General features: G+C 45.4%; 1 protein-coding gene across 2 annotated transcripts in view; it reads left to right on the top strand.

Moving 5' to 3' along the window:
- The window catches only part of DTWD2 (DTW domain containing 2), a 686,623-nt gene that overhangs the window by 400,766 nt on the left and 267,518 nt on the right, over positions 1-18,339 (top strand). The window lies entirely within an intron of this gene.

The raw sequence follows: 18,339 nt of genomic DNA, 5'->3' as shown, positions 1-18,339 counted from the left end.
ATAGTAATTTAGTTGTTTTAACTAGTTCAGCAAGTTGGTATTAAATGTTCTCTGTTTATAATGCCCCTAGGTCCTCAGCATTTGTTGCGCGGCACCCCTAGGCCATGGGGTGAATCAATTATCAGCGAGGTTCTGCTAATACTACACTGGTAATCTTGTGTTTCCATAAACATGTAAACAAAAATGAGCTAGGTTTTCGTATTGTAGTACTTGCTGTGTATACTGTTAGGAACTTCACACTTAAATGAATACTGCCACCCACCCTTCCAAAAAAAAAAAAAAAATATTCATATAAAATTTCTCACACCTCTAACCACATTACCAGCTGTCTTCACATGTAAAATAAAAATTACTGGTCCAGCAGTTATAGTACTATAAATGTCCAATCCGTGCCCAAAAAAGAGTTTACCATTAAATTAAATTAAATTATATTATATTATATTATATTATAAATTATATGTATCCATTTATCAGTACCTTATATAAATAACTGGTAATAAATTTATGGATACTTTTCTAAACAATGTTCGATCTTTAACTGTCTGCAGCATGCAGAATCCGCATCACTGGCGGGTCTATTACATTAACGAGCAGCAGCAGCGGTGGGAGCACTGGTGCTTGCTGCAGGGCACGGTGAGCAGTGCCACGCAGGAGCTGCCTTGTCCCCTATTGCAGCGTTCCTGGGACAGAGCTGATTAACTCTTCAGCAGCAGCGAGTGTGCTGCAGTGCTTCGTTATAAGACCAGCGGTCACACTTGGATCCTGCTGTGAACCACTCAGGTGCTGCAATACATGCAGGGTGCCCCTTCAGGACTTGGAGCCTGGAAGCAGGTGACTCCATTGCATCTGGGAGTTACGCCCCTGTCACTGGCACTGAGGAGTAATGCCATCCTTTGGAGTACACAGTGAGGGCAACTTGCAGTCCTCATAGCCAGAGAGTAATCCCCCTCCCCTTTTTTATTTATTTTGTATTGTTTATTTATGAAAAGTTTTCAAAATAGAATACAACAAACTTTGGGGCAGATGTATTAACCTTGAGACGGCATAAGGAAGTGATAAACCAGTGATATGTGCAAGGTGATAACGCACCAGCCAATCAGCTCCAATATGTAAATTAACAGTTAGGATCTGATTGTCTGGTGCCTTTATCACCTTGCACATATCACTGGTTTATCACTTCCTTATGCCGTCTCCAGGTTAATACATCTGCCCCATATAATGAAAACCCTCTCACCACCAAGTAAACCCAAAAAGTACAAAAGAAATCACATATACAGCCAATGCCATGTCAAGAAACTAATACAATAAATACCATAATTATAACCCAGGTCAGGAAGTTATAAATCACGATAATACAAACAATCATCCACCAGTTACCTAGGAGAGATTCAGTATCAATCTCAGAATATAACATAATTATAGTGCCGTCTCGCCAGACGCTATCCCATCAGCAGGTGAAGCACTTCCCTAGCAACATAATGGAAAGAGTTTGACCAGTAGCACATATATGATCATTTTTAAGAAGTTGGTTGTGCTTAGTATATAAAAATCATTCATGTCCCACCACTTCATTCATCAGCCTACAGCACTCAGCAAAGGTTGGGCAACGATAAGCTATCCAGGTCCAGACAATGCACACTTTGGCCAGAGTCAATGCATTAACTACATAGTGACCCATAAAGCGATGAATCCTGTTACAGAGACCCAGGCCAAAAATACTCATTTTAGGAGATGAGGAATTTTCCTCCTCGTTCTGGTGATACAACTGGTGACTTGGACACAAAAAGTTTACACAGCAGAGCATTCCCAGAGGAGATGCCAAAACGAGCAATGTGGCGTGGAACACTCAGTATACCTATCAGAGGCCCCATACCCAAATCTACTGAGAATCAAGGGTGCAAAATAAACCCTATGTAGTATGAAAAATTAAATCTGTTGAAATCGCACTGCAGTGCAGAGGTGATGGACAAAGGGCTGGCCAAACCTGAGACCACTACTCGTCCTCCAGTGGACCCATGTCCTCTACCGATTTACGTCTAACAATGTTAGGGTAACTTCTGAGTTGGCGTAAAGAGATACTAAAGTAAATCCTAGAAACCAGTCTCCTTCCGCCAGATGCTGGGAACATGGTTTTAATAGAGACAAGAGCAATGAGTGGAGGACGAAAAGAAAACTGAGTGAAAAAGGTATGGCAAAGCTGTAAATAACAGACAAACATGCAGTTCGGGACCCTCAATTAATTCTAGACTGGTGTAACCCAGCATGGGCTTCTTATGACCCCACAGAAATGTATGGAAAATGAAGTCTATGGTAGAGATAACTTTGTGCATTATATTTTTTATTAAAAAACAATGTAAATCTGGTTTTATATATTTCCAGCAATGCGCTCCAAGGAGTGAGAACCCAACAGATTCAGAAGTTTCTGTTGATTTAATTAATGTAAATGAAATGGTCAAAACATAACATTACCGTATGTCACACTAACTTTAGGTTACCAGCTCCTTTAATGCTTGTTTTTGAGTTGCTAAAATTGAGCTGTACATTTGTTTTTAATTGTGTATACACAGCAGTAGTTGCTATACATTATTGTACTATGTGAAGCTGCATGAAAGACATTTCAGGTGGTTAAGTACTTGTGTCAGAAGCACGAAAACAGCTTCTAATAGTGTAAAAATAGGACTGATGAATCATTGTGCCTTCATGGATATACAGTAAGGCATTATTTTTTCATGACTGCAGATATTGCCTGGAGCAAGGACTCTGGTGAGAGTATAAATGATTTACTGAAAAGTTCTCTGTGAATTTCACAGTAGAGACTGAAAGAAGGGAATAACAATTATCCAAATTATATTAAAGTAGAAATTGAAATTAAAATATGTTAGTAGTAAGTGAACTTCAATTGTGTTACTCGTCCACAATATATTCTGTGACTTCTATATATGCGGGATGCATGTTAATATGCCGGTTGTCGGGATCCCGGCATTCAGGATACTGACACCAGAATCCCGGGAGTGGGGGTAATGCCGGCGGTCGGAAACTCAACCACAGCCCGGTATTCCCACTCGGGTGGTGGGTCTACGCCGCCACCCAACTGGGAATATAACCTGTGGCGAGACACTGGGCCTGAAGCGTGGAGAGCGCAGCAAGCCCATTAGGCGACCCGCTGCCGGTATTCCAGCTGCCAGGATGTCGCTGTCAGTATAGTGACAGCTGGCATCCCATCTGCCGATCTCCCGTGTGTATTCCATCTATACAGCATGTTCATTCGGTTATTCAGAGATGAACGCAGACTTCTGCATACGCAGCCAGATCTGCGTTCATCTCTGCACATGCTGGGGACCGCCCAGTACAGGGTAAGACCGCCCCCCAATGTGTCCGCAATTAGATTGCGGAGGCATCGGATCTAAAGTTGACCCCTCTCAGGCGGTCAGCAGGCATTTTTTTTTCCAGAGTGGCTGCGTGTAACGTTATGCAGTCTCTTCTAAAACAGTAGCAGTCTCTTCTAAAACAGTACCCCGGTTTTCCCGGTGCCGCCCCCGCAACTCCTGTGCCTGTCATTCTCACATTGCGGCCGCAATGTTTAAGGTCGCGCACGTGCACAAAGGCCGGTGCTTGTGTGCAGACCACCTGGATGTGGCCGCTGCGAGCGACCTCGCCACTGTGTCCAGTTCTGAATTGGGCCCCTAATACCATTGTTATCCATATGCATTAATATATACGTTATGGTAAGAACTTACCGTTGATAACGTGATTTCTCTTTTGTCCACAGGTATCCACAGGATAACATTGGGATATGCCGGAGCGACAGCGGAAATGGCACCAAACGGTCACAAGCTTTCTGGCCTCCCAGGATGCATCGGGGCTTCACCATATAATCCCGCCCACTGACTCAGTCAAATCAGTTCTTTCCACAGCAATTAGGCAGGAGCATCAGTTAGAAACCTATTCAGGCGATAAGAACACACATGCACACCCTTCCGTGCAAGAGGGAAGAGGTTTAGTGATTGTAAAGATCCTCAAATCAGGTGCTTCAGGGTGGGACCCCTGTGGATACCTGTGAAATCACGTTATCAACAGTAAGTTCTTACCATAACGTATATTTCTCTGGCTGGGTCCACAGGTTATTCACAGGATAACATTGGGATTCCCAAAGCCAGTTTTAGAGGTGGGGATGCTCCTGATTACACAGGAGAACCTTTCTCCCGAATTCTGCGTCATGAGAGGCAAAAGTATCCAAGGCATAATGTCTGATGAATGTGTTTATGGAAGACTATGTGGCTGCCTTACAAATCTGTTCTGCTGAAGCACCATGTTGTGCTGCCCATGAAGGACCTACCTTACGTGTAGAGTGAGCAGAGACATTAGCCGGAGTAGGGAAATCTGCACGAGAATAAGCTTCTGATATTACCATTCGGAGCCATCTTGCCAGCGTCTGTTTACTAGCAGGCCATCCTCTTCTATGAAATCCGAAGAGGATGAAGAGAGAATCTGTTTTTCTGATGGCACTAATACAATCTATGTAGATTCTTAATGCTCGGACTACGTCCAGCGACGCTTCTCCCGCAGAAAGTCCCGATACCTGAAAAGCTGGGACTACAATGTCTTCGTTAAGGTGAAACTTTGACACCACCTTCGGAAGATAACCAGATCTAGTTCTGAGAACTGCTTTATCTGGAAAAAACTTAGGAAAGGAGACTTACACGACAGTGCTCCTAAATCTGACACTCTTCTAGCTGAGGCCATTGCCAGTAGAAAGAGTACTTTAACTGTTAACCATTTAAGATCTGCTCTCTTAAGTGGTTCAAACGGAGGTCCTTGAATGAATTTAAGAACTAGATTCAAATCCCAGGGAGCTGCAGGAGGAACAAATGGAGGTTGAATATGTACAACTCCCTGAAAGAAAGTACGCACATCCTGTAAGTCAGCAATCTTTCTCTGAAACCATACAGTTAATGCTGATACTTGAACTCTCAAGGAAGCTACCTTCAATCCCTTATCCAATCCTGCTTGAAGAAAATCCAAAATGCTGGATACTTTAAAAGATCTTGGATTCAAACTTTTTTCACTACACCAATGAATATAAGCTTGCCATATTCGATGATAAATCTGAGCTGAAGAAGGTTTTCTTGCTCTAAGCATAGTTTGAATTACTTGCTTTGAAAATCCTCTAGCTTCTTAGATAGAGGTATCAACGGCCACGCCGTCAAAGACAGACGATCCAGATGGCTGTGACAACAAGGACCCTGCATTAGCAGATCTGGACGATGAGGGAACAGTATCGGTGCTTCCACGGACATCCTTAGTAGATCTGTGTACCAATGCCTTCTTGGCCAAGCTGGAGCTGTTAGAATTATGGCTCCCTTTGCTTGCTTTATTTTCCTCACGACTCTGGGTAACAGAGAGATTGGAGGTAACAGATATGCCAGTTGAAATTTCCATTTTACTGACAGTGCGTCTACCAGGACCGCTCCGGGATCCTTTGTTCTTGATCCGTACCTCGGAACTTTGTTGTTTAAACAAGACGCCATGAGGTCTATCTCTGGTAGACCCCATCTGTTCACTATAGTCTGAAACACTTCTGGGTGTAATGCCCATTCGGTTTCCTGAGACAATCCGCTTCCCAGTTCAGTACACCTTGAACAAACACTGCTGACAATGCTGGAAGATGGAGTTCCGCCCACCTTAGTATGGGAGTTACTTCCTCCATCAATCTTTTGATGTGAGTTCCTCCCTGATGATTGAGGTACGCTACTGCTGTTGCATTGTCTGAGCAAATCTGGACTGGTCTTCCTTGCAGACTGTCCTTTGCTTGAACTAGAGCAATATAAATAGCCCTTATTTCCAACAGATTTATTGGCAGGCGACTTTCCCTTATGGTCCATTTTCCCTGGAACCAAAGGCTTTCGAGTACCGCTCCCCAGCCTTGAAGACTGGCATCTGTTGTCAGGACTTGCCATTCTTTTATGCAAAAGGGTCTCCCCTTGTTTAAATTGTCCCTCTGTAGCCACCAAGCTAGAGACCTTCTTACGTTTACCGGAAACTTTATCATCTGTCTTTTTATTGTCTGATGATTTCCGTTCCATTTGGTCAGAATAAGGTGCTGTAGTGGTCTGGAGTGGAATTGCGCATATTCCACCATGTCGAAGGTTGACACCATCAGACCCAACAGTCGCATTGCTGCATGGACTGACATTGTCTGAGTGTGCAACGCCTCCTGAGTCATGACCTGCACCTTGACTATCTTTTTCTCTGGTAAAAAAATTCTCTGTAGACCTGAATCCAATATGGCTCCCAGATGAACCATCCGCTGTGACAGATTCAGAGACGACTTTTCCCAATTTATGAGCCACCCGTGTCTTTGTAGACAAACTACTGTCTGTTGAGGATGGCTCAAAAGTAATTCCTGCGAATGTGCTAGGAATAAAAGGTCGTCGAGATATGGAAATATTCTTATCCCCTGCTTGCGGAGATAAGCTGCCATATCTACCATAACTTTGGTAAACACCCTGGGTGCTGTTGCAAGCCCGAAGGGCAAGGCTTGGAACTGAAAATGTTGTTGGAGTCTGGCAAACCTGTGGTAACATTGATAAGACCTTGCTATAGGCACATGTAGGTAAGTATCCTGTATATCCAGAGATACCATTTAATCTCCCAGTTCCATAGCCAACACTATGGAGCGTAATGTCTCCATGTGGAACCTTGGAATCCAAATGTATTTGTTTAACATTTTGAGATTGAGAATTGGTCGGAATGACCCATTTGGCTTCTGAATCAAAAATAGATTGGAGTAAAAACCCTGTCCCCTTTGTGATGGGGGTACTGGGACAATTACACCGGACTGAAGCAATTTCTGAACTGCTTCTTGCAGGGCATTGGCCTTCGACTCTATACGAGATGGGCTGGTGAAATTTTTTTTGAGGAGGCTGCCTCCTGAATGGGAACCCATACCCGCGAGATACCACCTTCTGCACCCAAGCATCTGTCGTCGACTGTTGCCATATGTGTGCAAAATGAAGGAGTCGGCCCCCAACCCTGGAATCCTCCAGGCGGAGGCCCGTCTCTTCAGGCTGATGGTTTCTGTTCAGGCTTGGAAGCTGGCTTTCTACTAGCCCATTGCTTCCTACCCCTGGCCGATCTATTGAACTGGGGTTGCTTAGATTCCTCTTTAGCCTTTGCTTTGCCTTGCCATCGAAATGGCTGAAACTTTGAACCCCTAGTCTTAGGATTATAACTAGCCGGAAATCTGACCTTTTTGGATTCAGCTTCCGATTCTAGAATATCTGACAATTGTTTCCCAAACAATATATTACCAATGAAAGGCAATGCTTCCAATTATTTCTTGGATTCAGCATCTGCTTTCCAAGTGCGTAGCCAAACTGCTCTACGAGCGGCTACTGTCAAGGCTGATGCTTTAGAAGCAATCGTACCCATATCAATTGCTGCTTCTTCCAAATATTGGGCTGCTTGTCTTAGACGACTCAGATGATACTCCTGCTCCCTATTAAGAGAGGAGAGGGCATTCTCTAGTTCCTCCATCGATTCTACCATTGCCTTTGCCATCCAGGCTGACGCCATAACAGGCCTTACCACTGCTCCTGAGAGAGAAAATATATTTTTCAAGAAGCTATCTACCCTTCTGTCAGTGACATCATTTAGTGAGGTAGATGACAATGGTAAAGCAGATTTATGCACGAGTCGCAGTACATGTGCATCTACTTTCGGAGTAACTTCTCTTTTTGAACAATCCGCAGCTAGAAATTGATAATAAGAATCCCATTTTTTCGGAATCTTATATTTTTTACTGGGTGTCGCCCAGGATTCTTCCATTGTTTCCGTCAGATCCTCTGACGCTGGGAATTCCGTCTTAACTGTTTTTGTTCGTTTAAACACAGGTGCTTTAGATTTTGACACTGTTTTGGCTGTTTCCTCCAAAGAGAGAATAGCCTTTATTGCATCAATAAGTTCAGCTACATCCTCGAGCTGAAACTCTGCGATTTATCATCATACGGAGTATTTGAATATACTGTATCATTATCTGTTGTATCATCTTGTGTAGGCTGCAACATAGATGTATCTGTCTTAGTCTTACCTGTACCTTGGTTACTTGTAGAAGCTACTGGAACCAAACCATAGGAAGGGAGCTGCATGTATGGGTTAATAGTGTAACCTATTCCCTGGGGTGGTGCGCCGGAGTTAATCTGTCCGCTATTGAAGGCAAAGTCTGTGCGAACATACTCCATGGTGGCTCTGCTGGTTGTTGAACCAATTCCTGTTTTTTACTTTGCTGAAAAGCAAAACAGTTCGCACATAACCCCTCATAAGTGACCAACTGGCCTATACCAATTAACCCTGTTTTACAAGATAAACATGTTAAGGATGTAGGAGTGCCTGATAAATTCTCCTCGTCACTTTTGCCGCTCACAGACATGGTAATAATCTGTTTATGACTACACAATTTGTGACTGAAAATCACCTATATATAAATATATAGAAGTGAGATCAATCTGACCACAACCGTGCACCTGAATTGAGGTTCAGAACAGAACTGACAACATATAAAAGTCAGCACACATACTAGCAGTCAGTCACATGTTAAAACATTAAACATTGTCATATGAGAATACAATCACCAGCATAATAACTTACAAGTAAGTTGGAAAATTGTATTTCTGTTTTTAACCAGTTTTTTTCAAACATATCATGCAGAAAACAACCGTAATATCCAGCTCTCATATGCAATATGTACCAAAAATTAACAATTCAAACTAACAAGTAGAGAGAATTTTTAGTACTGTATAACACATTTCTCCATAGAGCGGGATACAGGGAGACTCACCACACTTCCATATCCATACGCTCGCAAGACGCTGAGTGGATTCAGACGCTACTGGTGTACACTGTTGTTCTGATAACTGATGAGAGACACAAGCGCTCACTAACGGACACAGATGCTCAGTAAATGCCACGTGTATGCAGACGCTACGGCCTGCGACTCGGTCTAGGCGGCAACTCTAGTGTACACAACCGCAGCGTCTAAGCTGCGACCGAGTACCCTCGTGGTAGCGTCTGAGACGGAAGTGAGGTCATTTAGTTAATGGACGGGAGACGCGCGGAAACTGGTCATGAACTTGGGGGAGGGGCGGCCAGGAGAGCGTCTAATTCCCCTTGTTGACTTAAACTCTAAGGGTCGCGGCCTCAACCTAGTCCTGGGGCCTATGATCCCTAAAGCATAGCGCTGTCGCACCTAAGAGTGGTCGGCGCATCAACACACGGTTTGTAGTCTCCTCCAATACAGTGTAGCTGTGTCCGGAACCCCTAGTAAGTGGAAATCCATTGACTTACCTTCTCCCCATGCTCCGGCCACAGCCTGGTTACGACTGCTGGACCTGCTAGAATCATCCGACACAACCGCCCGTCGAGACAGCACTATACCGTGAAGGTAAGCGTTGTTGCGACCCGGTGGAGAGTTGTTGGAGCGACTTTCTAATATGCATTTAAGACGCTGTTAAGAAAAGTCACTCAAAAAAACATAGTAAGACTATAAAAATAAAATGATAAAAGCTTCAGGCTGCTATTAACAGCAGCCCAGTGACCATGGTCCGGCTCCTGCCGCACCAAACTAAAAACTGATTTGACTGAGTCAGTGGGCGGGATTATATGGTGAAGCCCCGATGCATCCTGGGAGGCCAGAAAGCTCGTGACCGTTTGGTGCCATTTCCGCTGTCGCTCCGGCATATCCCAATGGTATCCTGTGGATAACCTGTGGACCCAGAGAGAGAAAACAAAATGAGGCTACAATGGCCACGACATTGGTGCCTTAAAAATATCATTAGATAAAAAGAGAAAATGACTCATGGGACCAATACAATCAGCCAAATTAAGTAGAGATTTTGCAGTAGCTTACTTCAGTGCACTCATTGCATGCTATCTTCAGCATGCACACTGCCGCAACCCTTACTTATTCTGGAGGTTGTGCTGCAAGTCTGTCTGATTTTATTAGTTTAAAATTGAAGGGCGCAGCGGTTTCATTTTTTTAATTTTTATTTTATTTAGCACCAATTTGTTTTTTTTGTTTTTTGTGGCCTATACAATTAGCTTCCATTTTCTATGCCCGAAAAATGTTCCATTTTCAGGTGATAACACATAGTATTTACGAAAAGTTGCAGACCTTTGTGTGGCCGCGAATGGAGAAAATAAAACCTTGCTTATAACTGATTTGGTGGCAGACAAAACAATATCCCTGATAACTGCCGGTATCGGGGCTAATCGGATAGCCCCAAGGGAGGTAATTAGCCACAATAAATGACCACAGCAAATTGGTTAGTTGGGGTCATTCCGACCTGATCGCATGCTAACTATTTTTTGTAGCGCTGCGATCAGATAGTCGCCGCCTATGGGGGAGTGTATTTTCACTTTGTAAGTGTGCGATCGCTTGTGCAGCTGAGCGGTACAAAAAAGTTTTGTGCAGTTTCTGAGTAGGTCTGAACTGGTGGTCAAGTCTCCCGGCTGGTCGCTGTCAGTCCGCAGCCCCCCACTTCGCATTGCCCGCGCTGCTGTCCAAAGTGCGGTCCAGGGGGTCTGATAACGCGATCAGCGCTAAATCACGTCATCATGGCCCCGTCCCCTTCCTCAAAATGCTGGTAATCTCGGCATTGCGTTGCAGGGGGCGGGGCCATGATGACGCAATCACGTGGCTACACCCCGATTCAACCCCTATGCCGCATCATTTACCCCCACCATGCCCCCCGTGCCGACCTGGCTGCCCCCTCCCGCACGGTGCAGCCAGAATATCGACAAGTATGATATAATGTAACATCCAGTTACTATAGTAAAATGTAAAATTAAATGTCAAACTTTACTTTGTAATTACTTCAAAAGTAAACATACTTACATTTTGAAATGACAGAGTAAATATCTTGTTTCCAGCATTACATATTATGTTAGAAGGGTGTGAACACGATAGTCATATCTACATAGCGTGTTTAGTTCATTTAAGCCCTAAACCTGACCTAACCGCAGCCTAACACTAGCGTGAGCTGTCAACATTTTGTCTGTCGCCATTCACAATGTCAATATTTTGACTGGCGATGTCGACAGTCTGAATAAGTCAGTATATACTGTTTTTGATCAGTCTGGTGAGAGTGTCAGATTTCCCTAGAATGAATAACATAAAATGAGTCTAAGGTTTCAAACTTTGATTTCACTTCTGAAATGATTTCTTGTGTGATCAGATTGTCAGCTTGGTGTCTCTCATATGAGGCTGAAGCAGTTTATATCATGGTTTGAGTAGCTTGTAAGATGTAAATATTGATGTGTTTGCTTACAGCACTTTTTTCTTTATTGTGTTTCAAAATAAAATTGCTCCATGGTTTATCATCCCAGACGAAGCTAAATTCTCAATCATACATTTTTTAGTACATTTCCATTAAGTCTCTCCTTACTGTAATAAAGGAGAAATTATATTTAATAGAAATGCACTCTTTCTGGTTAGATTTTGCTCCCTGGTGAAACAGAGAGATGGAGTCTGCTCTGCAAATGGATGCATTTCAGTTTATTGCTAAAGAGAATGTAAAATATTGGACAAATTCACATTAGGAGAAAACTTGAAGCTTGCAGATTCCATCAGTCTAGCACTGCACTTTTCTCTGTTAGTAAGGGAATACTTAGTTTTGCTTAGAATTAGATGAGGGATATTAAATAATTAAATGTTACCAAGTGAAGTTTTTATTTAAAATAAAAGCCTGCCCTGAGCAGGAAAGATCTTCTGCCCTGACCATTACAGGTGTCATGGGGCCTGGCAGATGGTAATTATCTGTTACATGGCAGCCTTAAATGGGGTTCGGTACGTAGTACCGGCGGACGGGATGCCGGCTGTCCATATTCCGACAGCGGCATCCCACCCGCCAGAATGCCGGCAGCGGGGTGAGCGCTAAGAGTTGCCTTGCGCGCTTTCTGCGCTCTTCAGGCTGTGGGTTCGTTGGCTAGCTGTGTGATTCTGGCTGTCGGCATTGACGTCTGTCGGGTTTTTGGCGTGTGTATCCTGAATGCCGGAATCCCCGACAGCCGGCAATTTAACTGCAACCACTTAAATGAATGGGTTAATAACTCCACAGTCATCTAAGTAGAGACAGAATAATGAAACCCCCTGTAGGTACAGTATGACTCCTGTCTCTCAGTAGTGTTGTGCAGGTAGTGTGGAAGTTCTCTATATTGTGTTCATCTTGTGGGCTTTCCTATTCTCAGATTCTCCTCAGGGTTCCAGTGATACACCCTCTGGAGCGCAAGCAGAGACAGGCGTTGCGCCTGACTTTTTGGGTTTGTTCATTGTGATGAAGCATGTGTATCAGTATGCATGAGTTCACTGCTTGATCGTAGAGTGTATAAGCCGCCTTTGAGACCGTTTTACTTATTTACTTTACTAAAGGCTTACTTCCATATACCGATATGATGTTTATTTTAAAATTTATCATGTAGCTCAACATCATTACGTAGAATATTTTTTCCAGACTGTCATTTCCACTTCACCTGTCTACTATTCGGACTGTCTGCATATCTAATGACCTTCATCAAGGTGCTGCCATTTCTCATGGTCACTCTCAGAATACACCTTCGCTTTCTTGCCTAATCTGAACAGCATCCTTTCAATAGGGAGGTGGAGCATATAACGAGGACATACTAGGTAATATAAGTCCAACAGGAATATGTCAGAATCATCAATTTCTTATTCGGGTTTTATAGGGTTCCAAAGGGAGAACATCAGGGTTGTAGGTAGTGGATGAGAGTACGGGCACCAAATAGTTAAGCTGTCAGACTTCCCAGAATGCTCAGCTCCTCTATAACCCCGCCTCTATGCTCAGGTTGGTCAGTTTTTTGTATGAACCTGCAGGCCCATGCTTTCAAATTTTCAAAGTTTTTTTTCCCTTCTCTGAGCTTGTCAGTGCTGTAAGTCTGTCATACTTCAAAACTACAGCTACATCATCCCCTCCTTGCGCCGAAACTCCTGCACGGCCAATGCCAAGACGGGTACTTTCGGCAGAGGCAACACCGCGTCTAGCACCACTCACTGTGGGGACCCCAGGACTGCGTGGCTGGCATATGAGGGTCCCATCTTAGAAGGACCCGCATTTAAATTGCGGTCCAACTCATATTCTGGGCCAGGGCTGGTGCTAGGGTGTCCGGCGCCCCCCTGCAAACAATAAATTTGCACCCCCCTCCCATATGTAATAAAGGGACAGTGCTCGCCAAAGGGGCGCGGTCTCACATGGAAGGGGCGTGGCCACATAATAGTGTCCCCAATTCAAATTACGCCACACAGTATTACAATCGTATTCACTTTATACCACATGTAGTGCCTTTGATTCATAGTGCACCAGATAGTTCTGTACCTAATTCACATTACGACACACAGTAGTGCTCCTTATACACAATGGGGGTCATTCCGAGTTGATCGCTCGCTAGCTGTTTTTAGCAGCCGTGCAAACGCTATGCCGCCTCCCACTGGGAGTGTATTTTAGCTTAGCAGAAGTGCGAACGGTTGCATCGCAATTTTTGTGTAGTTTCAGAGTAGCTCAAAACCTACTCAGCGCTTGCGATCACTTCAGACTATTCAGTTCCGGATTTGACGTGGCAACACCGAAATGTTCGACTAACAATGACTTGTTAGTCGTGTGTGATTCTTTCTGTATTAAGGTGGTAATTCCGAGTTGATCGCAGCCAGCAACTTTTTGCTGCTGGTGCGATCAACTAATCCACGCCTATAGGGGAGTGTATTTTAGCTTAGCAGGGCTGCGTTCGCTTGTGCAGCCCTGCTGAGCTAAAAAAGTTTTGTGCTGCTGAGGAGTAAGGCTGGTTATACTTACCCTGTGCGACAGATCCTCCAAACTCCCGGCATTGACGTCAGACATCCGCCTCCATTTGCCTGCACACGCCTGTGATCGGATGACTACTCCACGAAAACGGCATCCAACGGTGAGTATCCGCCCCGGAACGCCTCTCCGCTGTCAATCTTCTTGCGTTCGGCGCTGCATTTTCTTTGTTTGCTGTGCGCGCCTCCATCACCGGGCAACGACGCACGTGCGCAATGTGCACGCCGCGCATGAGCATTTCCGACTCATTCGCACCGCAGAGAAGAACCCCCTATGTCCAAAGAGTGCCGCCATCAGTCACTGTGCTATATATATATATATATATATATATATATACACACACACACACACACACACACACACACACACACACACACACACACACACACACACACACTATATAGTATATATACACACAGACACACATACACACTATATAGTGTGTGTGTGTGTGTGTGTGTGAGTGTGTGTGTGTGTGTGTGACCCACAGCCTAAGATGTAAATTTTAATGTTAGCAGCAGGGCAAAGAAAAATCTTATTAAAAAGACAGTCTTACTGTTTGCTGACAGGCTGCTGTGACACAGGGCTCCACATGCCGCCCGGGATTAGCCCTCCTCCTTCTTCTCTCTTCTGTGCAGCCTGCGTGCCCAGCCAATGACTGAGCCGCAGGCTGCTGTTTCACACGCTATTGGACAGCTGAGCCGTCGCTCAGCTGTCCTGTAGCGCTATGAGTATGCGGCGCCGGCTCTATGAGTATGCGGCGCCGGCTCTGTGTATATGTACAGCGGAGAGCAGGGACCGCAGCACCTCAGATCGGATCTGCGGTGGGCGTCAGTGGGTGGAAATCCGGCTCTGTGCGGGAGAGTTCATTGGGGAGGAGGGGGTAGAAGCAGGAGGGTGGGAACCGGAGCCGCGCTTCATGTTGCCTGCGTCTGTCGTACAGTGTGACAGACGTAGCCGGGAGCCAGCAGCAACAGCAAAGCGGGGAGAGCGCCTCTTCCGACCAGCGTCTTCCTGCTTTGCAGGAGCTGCTGAGCGGGTAGCGCCGGCTCTGTTCTGGGCGATGGACCGCAGCGCTGGCGTGGACACTGGCTCCGGTCAGGGATTCTACTAGACCACCAGAGCATATAAGGCACAGGTTTTAGTGTATACACTTAATTTATAAAGGCCTTTAGTACCTGGGGTGGAAGACCAGCAAGGGGAGGCGGCACTTAACCTGTAGCCCCTCCCCCAGCTTTGGGGGTCAGTCTACTGCAGATTTCCTGCCCTTCAGCTGTAAACAACACTCCCTCCTTCCCTTAGAGACAAGAGAACCCATCTTCAACATGTTATGGTTTGCCTTCTCAACAGCTAGACACAACAGGAGACAAAGGCTTGTCTAAGTTCAGCATTTGGAATACCAATTTAAGTCCCAACAGTTTACTCTGATAAATACTCATCTCTATCGTCTTGCGGTACGTATTCTCTTCCACCATAGCCATTTTCCATTGGACAAATAGGCATATGTTGGACTGCACAATTGCACAGTGGGACTGCAAATTGGCTTCCCAGGATCATGCCATTAGAATCACCTAGGCCACCAGAGAGTCATTTGATGGGTGACAGGATCCAAGGCTGAATGATTGTGACATGTCTCTCTTAGAACAGGACTTGGACTGTGGTCACAACAGATTCAATTTCTCAGCTGCTTTAAAAAGTGAGGTAGGGCACGTGTCATTTAGAGCAAAATGCTACTTCATACAAACATTCTGGTTATAAAGCCTTGCTTACGACACAAATGTCTCTGATTACTTTTTAAAAATTGGATTTACATTAGGTCCTTTTTTTGGCCAGCAACACAGTACCAGGAGACGGACAATGATGTCAGAAGTGTAGGTTAGTCAAATCATGGGCAGAAGACAATTTGTGTTTCTTTTGTATGATTCACCTTGTAGCCAAGTCAGCAGCTTAGAAAGCTCAATACATAATAAAAAAACACAACAAAAACTGAAGATGCTGTAAAAGAGGTGAAATTCCAATGCTCATATAAATATAACAGACTGAAGCCTCTGTGTTATAGCAACAAACCATAAATTAAAACAAATACAAAGACCACAGTACTGCAGCCTGAATGTATAATATTTTATCCATATCCAAATTTAAAAACTCAGAAATCTATGATACTATCAGTCAATGGCAGGACTTGTGAATGGTGGGTCCAGGTGCAAAAATAAGCTTTGGGCACCCCTCCTCAGGTTCATAATATGTTGCTTGGTAGTGGATGACAGGGAGATGCAGTGGGTGACGGGGAGAGAGGGTGACAGGGAGAGGGTTATAGGGAGAAGTAGTGAGTGATAGGGAGAGGGTGACATGGAGATACAGTGGGTTAAGGGAAAAGGGTTAAAGGGAGAGGCAGTGGGTGAAGGGGAGAGAGAGAGGATGACAGGGAGAGGTAGTGGGTAATAAGGAGGGCAACAGGAAGAGGTAGAGGGAAAAGGCAGTGGGTGACTAGGAAGAGGCAGAGAGTGACAGGGAGAGTTAGAGGGTGACAGGGAGAGGCACAGGATGACAAAGTGTGTTAAAGGAAGAGTCAGTTGGTGACTGTAGGAGGGAGTGAGTGGGTAACAGGCAGAGATTGACCGGGAGAGGTAGAGGGTATGTAAGGTCTTTGTAGAAGAGAGTCAAAGGGGTAAATTGGGTTTAAAGGGTTCACTGGGACTTGGTATGTGTGTGCGAGAGATAGAGATAAACAGAAAGAGACATGGGGGTCAATTCTATTCGGCAACTAAAGAATAGCGCCGGGAATTAGCTCCCGACGCTATTCAATTCTGCTACTAGTTGCCCGCAATTGTCGAGAATTCTTCTCTCATCCCCGGGGGATGAGAGAATAAACCCGACAAAAGTGCTGCCTCGCGGCCGGCGCGAGGCTGATTCTGTCGGGAATCAGCCTCGCGCCGGGTAGTTAAGTCGGAGAATGCCCGTTCTCCCGACAAAACTACCTGTTAAGTCGGCGAGAACGGGACATCGCCGACTTAACTTTAGCTGAATTGAATAGCGTCGGGAGCTAATTCCCGGCGCTATTCTTTAGTTGCCGAATAGAATTGACCCCACGGAGAGAGATTAGGCATAGAGAGAGATGCATATATATGTGTGTGTGTGAGCAATATACAGTGCATCCAGAAAGTATTCACAGCGCTTCACTTTTTCCACATTCTGTTATTTCAAAATGGAATAAATAAATTTCTCTTACGTCCTAGAGGATGCTGGGGACTCCGTAAGGACCATGGGGATAGACGGCTCCGCAGGAGACACGGGCACTTTAAGAAAGACTTTAGGTATGGGTGTGCACTGGCTCCTCCCTCTATGCCCCTCCTCCAGACCTCAGTTTACTACTGTGCCCAGAGGAGACTGGGTGCATTACAGGGAGCTCTCCTGAGTTTCCTGAAAGAAAGTATATTTGTTAGGTTTTTATTTTCAGGGAGCCTGCTGGCAACAGACTCCCTGCATCGAGGGACTGAGGGGAGAGAAACAGACCTACTTTAATGTTAGGCTCTGTTTCTTAGGCTACTGGACACCATTAGCTCCAGAGGGATCGGTACGCAGGTCTCACCCTCGCCGTCCGTCCCAGAGCTGCGCTGCCGTCCTCCTCGCAGAGCCGGAAGATAGAAGCCGGGTGAGTATGAGAAGAAAGAAGACTTCAGAGGCGGCAGAAGACTTCAGTTCTTCACTGAGGTAACGCACAGCAATAATGCTGTGCGCCATTGCTCCCACACAGCACACACAAACGGCAGTCACTGTAAGGGTGCAGGGCGCAGGGGGGGCGCCCTGGGCAGCAATAAACCTCGTTTTCTGGCAAAAGTATATTTCTCTAACGTCCTAGTGGATGCTGGGGACTCCGAAAGGACCATGGGGAATAGCGGCTCCGCAGGAGACTGGGCACAAAAGTAAAAGCTTTAGGACTACCTGGTGTGCACTGGCTCCTCCCCCTATGACCCTCCTCCAAGCCTCAGTTAGATTTTTGTGCCCGAACGAGAAGGGTGCATACTAAGGGGCTCTCCTGAGCTGCTTAGAGTAAAAGTTTAAAGTAGGTTTTTTATTTTCAGTGAGACCTGCTGGCAACAGGCTCACTGCACCGAGGGACTAAGGGGAGAAGAAGCGAACTCACCTGCGTGCAGAGTGGATTGGGCTTCTTAGGCTACTGGACATTAGCTCCAGAGGGACGATCACAGGCCCAGCCATGGATGGGTCCCAGAGCCGCGCCGCCGGCCCCCTTACAGAGCCAGAAGACTGAAGAGGTCCGGAAAATCGGCGGCAGAAGACGTCCTGTCTTCAATAAGGTAGCGCACAGCACCGCAGCTGTGCGCCATTGCTCTCAGCACACTTCACACTCCGGTCACTGAGGGTGCAGGGCGCTGGGGGGGGCGCCCTGAGACGCTATAAAAATACCTTTTTTGGCAAAAAATACATCACATATAGCTCCTGGGCTATATGGATG

This window comes from Pseudophryne corroboree, chromosome 1 (genome assembly GCF_028390025.1).
Source record: "Pseudophryne corroboree isolate aPseCor3 chromosome 1, aPseCor3.hap2, whole genome shotgun sequence".
Taxonomy (NCBI): domain Eukaryota; kingdom Metazoa; phylum Chordata; class Amphibia; order Anura; family Myobatrachidae; genus Pseudophryne; species Pseudophryne corroboree.
Note: the sequence above shows the minus strand (reverse complement) of the source record. Positions and strands in the feature narration are given on the sequence as shown.